General features: G+C 46.8%; 1 long non-coding RNA gene across 1 annotated transcript; it reads right to left on the bottom strand.

The window, feature by feature from the left end:
• Window positions 1–4,765: 4,765 nt before the first annotated feature.
• LOC146170684 (uncharacterized) lies at window positions 4,766–5,935 on the bottom strand. The gene is made up of 2 exons (XR_014703142.1): window positions 5,745–5,935; window positions 4,766–4,983 (listed from the first exon to the last, which is right to left on the bottom strand). It is a non-coding gene; the product is annotated as an uncharacterized LOC146170684 (long non-coding RNA).
• Between the last annotated feature and the right edge of the window lie 1,716 nt (window positions 5,936–7,651).

Raw genomic sequence — 7,651 nt, 5'->3', positions numbered from 1 at the left:
AAGCGTTTGTGTAGATCACAGCAGATTGTGGCAAGCTCTCCAAGAGATGGGAGTTCCAATTCACCTCATCTGTCTCCTCAGGAACCTGTATGAAGGGCAAGAGGCCACAGTCAGAACTGGGCATGGTCTTACTGATTGGTTTCCGATTAAGAAAGGAGTGAGATAAGGCTGCATACTGTCGCCCTGCCAATTTAACCTATATGCTGAGTGCATCACGAGGAAGGCCGGTCTGTACGAGTCTTCAGCTGGAGTGAAGATGCTGGAAAACGTATCAACAAGCTCAGATATGCGGACGATACCACTTTAATGGCAGAAAGTGAAGTGGAACTCAAGAGACTTCTGATGCGCGTAAAAGAAGAGAGTGAGAAGTTTGGGCTTAAACCGAACAATAAAAAGACAAAGATCATGGCGTCTTGCCCTATCAAGTCCTAGAGTATCAAGGGGCAAGAAGTGGAATCTGTGACAGATTTTCTTTTCTTGAGCTCCAAGATTACCCCGGAAGGAGACTGCAGCCATGAAATTAGGAAACGCCTGCTTCTGGGAAAGAAAGCCATGGCTAGCCTTGACCGCCTAGTGAAGAGCAGAAACATTACACTGCCAACAAAGATCCGTATAACTCGTTTCAACAGCATGTTAAAACACCTGAGTCACACACTTTTTTCCATTCTTCCTCCTTACTCCATCAAAATGCAGGCGCTGAAACAGAAACCAAATGTGAGTGCTTATGCAAAGCGTTTTTCTGTATTTATATCAACTACATCAACACCCGGTGACGTAACTGAAAGGGGCAGGGAGACCGATAAAATTGCATAAACCTGTGCGAGTTAGTAGTCAGAAATTACAGCAATAGAGTCTGAAACAAGGTTCTAAATTTCCATAGTTGCAGACAGGCAACGAAAAACAATCCTGTAAATACAGGGGCGAAAATATGACACACCAATTTTCAAACATTGACTATAACACGATGACAGCACTCTGGCTAACTAAAAATACGACAATTAAAAATACAACTGGTCCTTCCGGAGAGAGTTAGAGTGATAGATTATGCTATATATTGTCAAGTGGAAGCATAATGCAAGGCAAAGCAAAATGAGGCAGCTCGAGATGATTTCTTGTAGATACGCTTGCACTGTATGTGTATTTCAACAGTCCAAAATGAGTGGCCAGATTGCACACTGATTCGAGATTGCTGGAAAGCTGTCTAAGCAGTTTCCTAAAATTAAGAGGGTGTTTAAGACTTACCAATGCTTTGTAGAGTCAGTTTCATAGGAACTGTTGCACAAGAAAGGAATATAGACAGTCTAGCATGCAATGGGTTTTTAACCAAAGTATTTATGTACACGCATATGAAAATACAGATGTATGATAGGGTAAAACATACAATAGCTAGCAAGCACTTATTATTAGGAAGATTGTTTATGTAGGAGCTCACAGTTAAAACCGCTAGGAACCAAAGCAAAATGCGAAGTATGAGTGAAAATCCGGATAACGTTTCAGGATTGCATGTTTTGATTGGTGACAAGTGTAACTCGCCTACTTAATACTCGATGCAACCTTTTGTACAGACATAAATAGCCACTTGCCTATAGAGCTTATTCACGTGACGTCATTTCTGCTTTACTGGCAACCATGGCACGAACAACCTAACATCAAAGAGAGAGAAAGAAAGAGAGAGAGGGCCCACGGCGAATCAGGGTACAGCGGTGGTGAAATCCGAGCTCTGGTTGGACAGCGTTCCAAACGGCGTCTCATGTGTCCGACAAATGAACGGCGCGCAGCAGGGAGGTCGAAGGGAGGGAGCAGGGAGGAGGAGGAGTTTCGAAAAGCCCAATGCTATGGTGTATCCTCAATACAGGGTTGCCACAACGGCCGCCTGCTAAACCTGATAGTGAATAGGGTCTATACACGACGTCCACATCTATGAAAAAATGCTTCATACTGCTTCCAAGTTTATTTGGAGTCGACGTTTCGGCAGGAGCACTGCCTTTCTCAAGACTGAGGGTACATGATTCTTGTTCGTCTTCTTATAGCGTTGGCAAGAGGAGATACAAACATAATATGGGCACATATAGGTGAACCAGCTGGGCACGCACAACACACACATACACACACAGGTGCGGAGAGCAGGCTAGTCCCAAAGGCTCATCCACCCAAGGCAACGGCTGCCGGGAGTCATCTGTATACAATACAGGCAGCCGCTGAACAACCTCGGGAAAAAAAATCACAGGTGGGGGAACGTGTTTGCTGCAGATGGTGAGAAATCTTTTTCCGTTCTCACTAAAAGATGGTAGCGCCAAGCGTGAAGGAGGTTTTTGGGAGAAGTGGTCAACTATCAATGGTCAAGGCCTTGTTTTTGAAGATTTGTTCTTTTTCTCTGCTGCGTCTGTTACCCTCCCCACCCTTGCTCCGACCCGCGGCCCGACAGGATGAAAAAAAAAAAACGCGACAACCAGGTGGACATTACTGGTTAGAAGAACGTGACATCTACGAGTAGAGTTCGAGCCTGCTTAGAGCGGTAAGCAACTCGCGACGAGAGATGAACATCAAAGAAAGAAAAGAAAAAAAAATATGTGGGACAGTAGAATGCTGAAATACTTTGAGGTTTTCGCTAAAAGGTGCGAGCGCCAAGCATGAAGAAGGTTTTTACGAGAAGTGGGATGTGGAGGATATCAAAGAAGCGGGGAAAAAAAGGGGAGGAAAGGGGGAAAAAACCCCGAGGAAAACTGTCCTTACATGTACCGTACATTAGTGCCGTCCAGAACGACGTAATCATAGCTTATAAGGACTAGAGACCAGGGAAGTAAAACCTTTCCAAAAAGGAATTTGACGCATTGAAGGCGCTTAGCAGACGGAAAGATGTGGTCATCAAACCGGCAGATAAAAGAGGCGGCATATTGGTCATGGACAATGACAAATATATTGCCGCGAAACTTCAAAACTGTATTTGTTGTTGTTTAACAGCCGCCGGCATTCAGACTTATCACTCTGATTCTGGACCGCGTATCAGTTCCGTAATCTTTGTTTGTTTGCGATATTTATCATAGTTCACGTTAAGCAATGGCCTCCTAGTGAAGAACTTCGCAGCCAACAATACCGCGCAGCTTCTTGTAGTGCCTAAAAACCTCCGGCAGGAAATTCTGCAGGCGTTGCACGATGAGCCCACAGCAGGCCACCTCGGATTTGCGCGCACGTTGCATCGAATCCAGGAGAAGTACTACTGGCCGCGACTGCCTGCCGAAGTTGCCCACTACGTGAAGACGTGTCGTGAGTGCCAACGACGCAAGACGCCGCCGATCAGACCAGCAGGACTACTAAACCCGATTCCGCCCCCAGTCATGCCCTTTCAACAAATTGGGATGGATCTCCTTTGCCCCTCTCCATCTTCGTCTATGGGTAACAAGTTTATCATCGTGGCCACTGTCTACCTTACCCGTTACGCCGAAGAATAAGCACTACCCAATGGTACCGCGGCAGAAGTCGCCAAGTTTTTTGTCGAACAAATTCTCTTGCGACATGGCGCCCCAGAAGTGCTCATCACGGACAGGGGAACGGCGTTTACGGCAGAGTTGACTCAAGCCATCCTGGAATACAGTCATACAAGCCATCGACGAACAACTGCGTACAATCCCCAGACCAATGGCCTTACGGAGCGCCTGCATAAAACAATCGCGGACATGATCGCCATGTACATCGACGCTGAACACAACACCTGGGACGCCATCTTGCCGTACATGATCTTCGCGTATAACAGGGCAGTCCTGGAGACGACCAGAGCGACCCCGTTTAAGCATGTGTACGGCAGGGAGCCCACGACGAAGCTCGACGCAATGCTGACGCACGTAACTAACGAGGACAACCTTGACGTCGCTGCCTACCTGCGGCATTGCAGAGGAAGCCCGACGACTCGCACGTCTGCGTATTAAAGACCAACAGCGCACCGACAGCTGACGATACAACTTACGACGACGAAAAAGTACAACCCACGAGACCAAGTGTGGATTTGGACACCAATTCGCCGTCGCGGACTAAGTGAAAAGTTGTTGCGTCGAGACTTTGGGCCGTACAAAATCATTCGCCGCGCCGGACCACTGGACTATGAAGTCATTCCCGACGGAACGTCATCATTACAACGGCGACGCGCATGCCCAGAAATTAGTACATGTTGTACGAATGAAGCCATATTACACGCGTTAAAGAATCTGTGGTGTTTAAACTTTGCAGGGTTTATGTTTAAGTTGCTTTGTTTTGGAACATCGAGGCGATGTTTTTTTAAGGGGGGGGGAGTAATGCCGCGAAACCATTGAGAAAGAGATTGGTAAAGAGCGGACACTCCCACAGGGCCACGCGGCCCATTTGACTGTAGTGCACCAAGCGGCCGGCGGCAACTACTTCCGGTCTTGCTGAAAGGCGCGTTATTTGAATACTAGCATGCGCTGCGTCCTTCCCTGCCCTTTTGGCGCATTATTTTGGTTTTACACGGTCTGCTAGTGTTTCTATTTATGCTCAGCATGCATAACAACATGAAAAATAGATTCCCAGTTCACTAAATTGGCCATCAACGCAGCTGCGCCACAGCCTTTGCAAAACAGTATTGCAGAAAAGACGCCAAGTGCTTTGTGAAATGAACATTTATTTTGCTGCATATAAAACATACAAGAGACGCAACACATGTAGGCGGATGCATTGACAAAACTTTGCACACATAAGGCGATGTGCAAAATACAGAAAAATAAAAATACACAAGGCGAGAAACAGCACTTCGGTAGCGACAAAAAATAGCATAACGTTTATTTCCAAAATATGGCAAATGATATGTAACAAAACAGGCATTATACATAAACTACACAGTCTCAGTCCCGGCTACCTTAGAAAGGGTAACTTGTATTGTTCAGGGCAGAGAGTACTGACACTTGGGGGGAATGCCACTCCGTTCACTCGTCGCATCTGCCGCGCTTCGGCTGCAGTCCGTGGGTCCATTCAGTGCTGTTGGAAAAGGAATGAACATGATGCAGAAGGTTGCAATGAAATGTAAGGCCGCTGCACCACGCACACAATTGCATGTGGGTGCGTACTGAAGACTTGGTGAGCAGCAGTTATGGTCCAGAACAGAAAAGCTGTGATTCGTAAAATTGATACAAAAGCTACTGTTGCAACGTAGAGGTCAGGAAATGCAGGCTAACCGAACCTATCTGAAAATGCATTTCTACAGTGAGTGAAATAACAGCCACTAAATTAACAACATTCCTCAAGAGCACTGAACAGCTGGAGCAATGAAGCTTGCTGCATTATAAAACATTTCTCACTTTAACGTTGTCCCGTTACATGCAACGCGACACCACGCAAAACTAGCTGTTCGCAAAACCGCGACCGGCGGGCACGCCATGTTGGCTTTTCTTCATACGCGACTTTGTGAAGCGCAGAACACCGTGCTGAGCTAAACTGCCCGAAATGTCTCGCAGTTTGACAAGAATGAAACATTTCACACCTTGCGGTTGCCCTGTTAAACGCGACGCCACGCAAAACTAGCCGTTCGCAAAATCGCCATGTCACGTCACCGCGGCGGTCAGCACGCCTTGTCATGCCTGTTAGCTTCCCCTTCACTTGCGACTTTGTGAAGCGCAGTCGCCGCCGTACTGAGCTAAACTGCCTGAAATACTGCACAGTTTGACAACAAAGTCCCGGCCGGCATGGCCAGCGTAAACTGCTTGAAAGGCAGCGTAGTTAAGCAAAAAAACGTTGCTCACCTTGCCATCGTTCCAAACCGCTGTCGTTCCGCGCAGCAGCCCACAAGAGGTCTGTGCCGCACAAGCGCGGCGAGGCACGAGCACACAACCGCTCCCCTCGACAACTTCTTGTCTCCTAGCGCTCCATCGGGCTACCGCTGCAGCGAGTGCCGTCGCGCGCGCGTCCGCGCATTGGTGCCGCCATTCATCAATCGACGGCAGCGCAAGAAGTCGCGCGTCATTTTCTGGGACCAGTTTTTGCCGAGTGACCGCTCTTTACCAATCAATTTCTCTATGGCGAAGCCTTCAAAACTGTATTTGTTGTTTTTTTAACAGCCGCCGGCATTCAGGCTTATCACTCTGATTCTGGACCGCGTATCAGTTCCGTAAACTTTGCTTGTTATTGCTCGATGTCGCGAGTCACACCTTTATCAGTTTCGTTGTAGCACAAGATGCACCGAGATCTGTCTCGAAGGTTCCGGCCACTCGGGTGTCTTTCCACAATGTTCCAGCCCGTGCTGGTAGCTGTTTGCGACGTTATCTAGATTGTTCTGGGCAGCCTTTAAATTGAGCGTTGATGAGTGTGACGGACATTCTTTGTTCGACGATCGACCAGCACGTTTGTTGCTATCGCCGCCGCCGAGTTGCTTAGTTCTTTTGCGGTTGCAAGTCAGCCCAATAAAGAGGTAATTTAAGTACCATCAAGCCTGTGCCTTCATTTGTGTCAGCGACCCTGGTCACCACCACGTTACAATATTGAGGAAGGAATTAGACAACTCTGTAACACTAAATTTTATAAACACCTAAAAGCGGACCCCACTCTAAAGCATCAAAACTTCTTACAGGGACTCTAGATGAGCTCGCAAAAAGTGGGGACATCTTCTGCGATTATGCAAAGCCCTGACCGCATCACACCCGTCGCCGGGCCGATTCTACATGCTTCCGAAAATTCATAGAAGGGTTAACCCTGGCCGCCCTATAGTATCCGGCATCGGCACAATCACAGAACCAATCTCCAGTTACATTGACACATTAATTGGACACATACCTGAAACACACCTATCCCACATACATGACACCAACCACTTCCTTCGCGAAATAGCAGGGGTAAATCGTCCTCAGGGGGCCTTCCTTGTAACCTTAGATGTAGTCTCTCTATATACAAATATCCCGCATTCCGACAGAATCAAAGCTCTAATTGAGGCCTATAATCAGAATAGTGAGGTAGGATCCCAACTCCAGAAGTCCTAGAGGTATTGACGAAACTAGTTCTAGAATACAACAAATTTGAATTCGACAATGAACACTACTTACAAATTAACGACACCGCCATGGGTACAAAAATGGCCCCTACTTATGCTAACATCTTCATGCATAGCATTGAATTTGAATTTTTACTTACTTCCCCTATTAAGCACATCCTATACAAATGCTGCTTGGATGATATTTTCTTAGTTTGGACTGACACAGAACAATCACTCCTACATTTCATTGAAAACTTCAATCTCCTCCATCCTAGCATATCCTTCACGCACACATATTCCCAAAACAAAATTAACTTTGAAGACGTTGAAATTGCGGTTTATGAAGGTTCGCTCTCCACTAGCGTATACAGAAAACCCCCGGTCCGACAACAATACGCACAAAGCTGTCGTCCTTATCACTCAAAAACAAGCATTCCGTATTCTCAGGCTCATCGATTCAAAAGAATTTGTTCCCAATATCAGGACTTCGCACCAAACGCAAAACGTATGCGGAAAGTCCTGACTAAACAACGATACCCGCCAGATATTGTTGACGACGCCATAAAAAAGGCATATGAACTCAACCGAGAGGAAATTCTGGAGGGACGTCCACGAAAGGAAAACATAGACCGTCGAACAAGCCTGGTACTCCCTACACGAGTAACCCCCCCAACGTGAACAGAA

The sequence above is a fragment of the Amblyomma maculatum genome, unplaced genomic scaffold (assembly GCF_055883805.1).
Source record: "Amblyomma maculatum isolate TAMU_Amacu unplaced genomic scaffold, ASM5588380v1 scaffold_76, whole genome shotgun sequence".
Classification (NCBI taxonomy): Eukaryota; Metazoa; Arthropoda; class Arachnida; order Ixodida; family Ixodidae; genus Amblyomma; species Amblyomma maculatum.
This window is presented reverse-complemented; position numbering and strand designations above follow the sequence as displayed.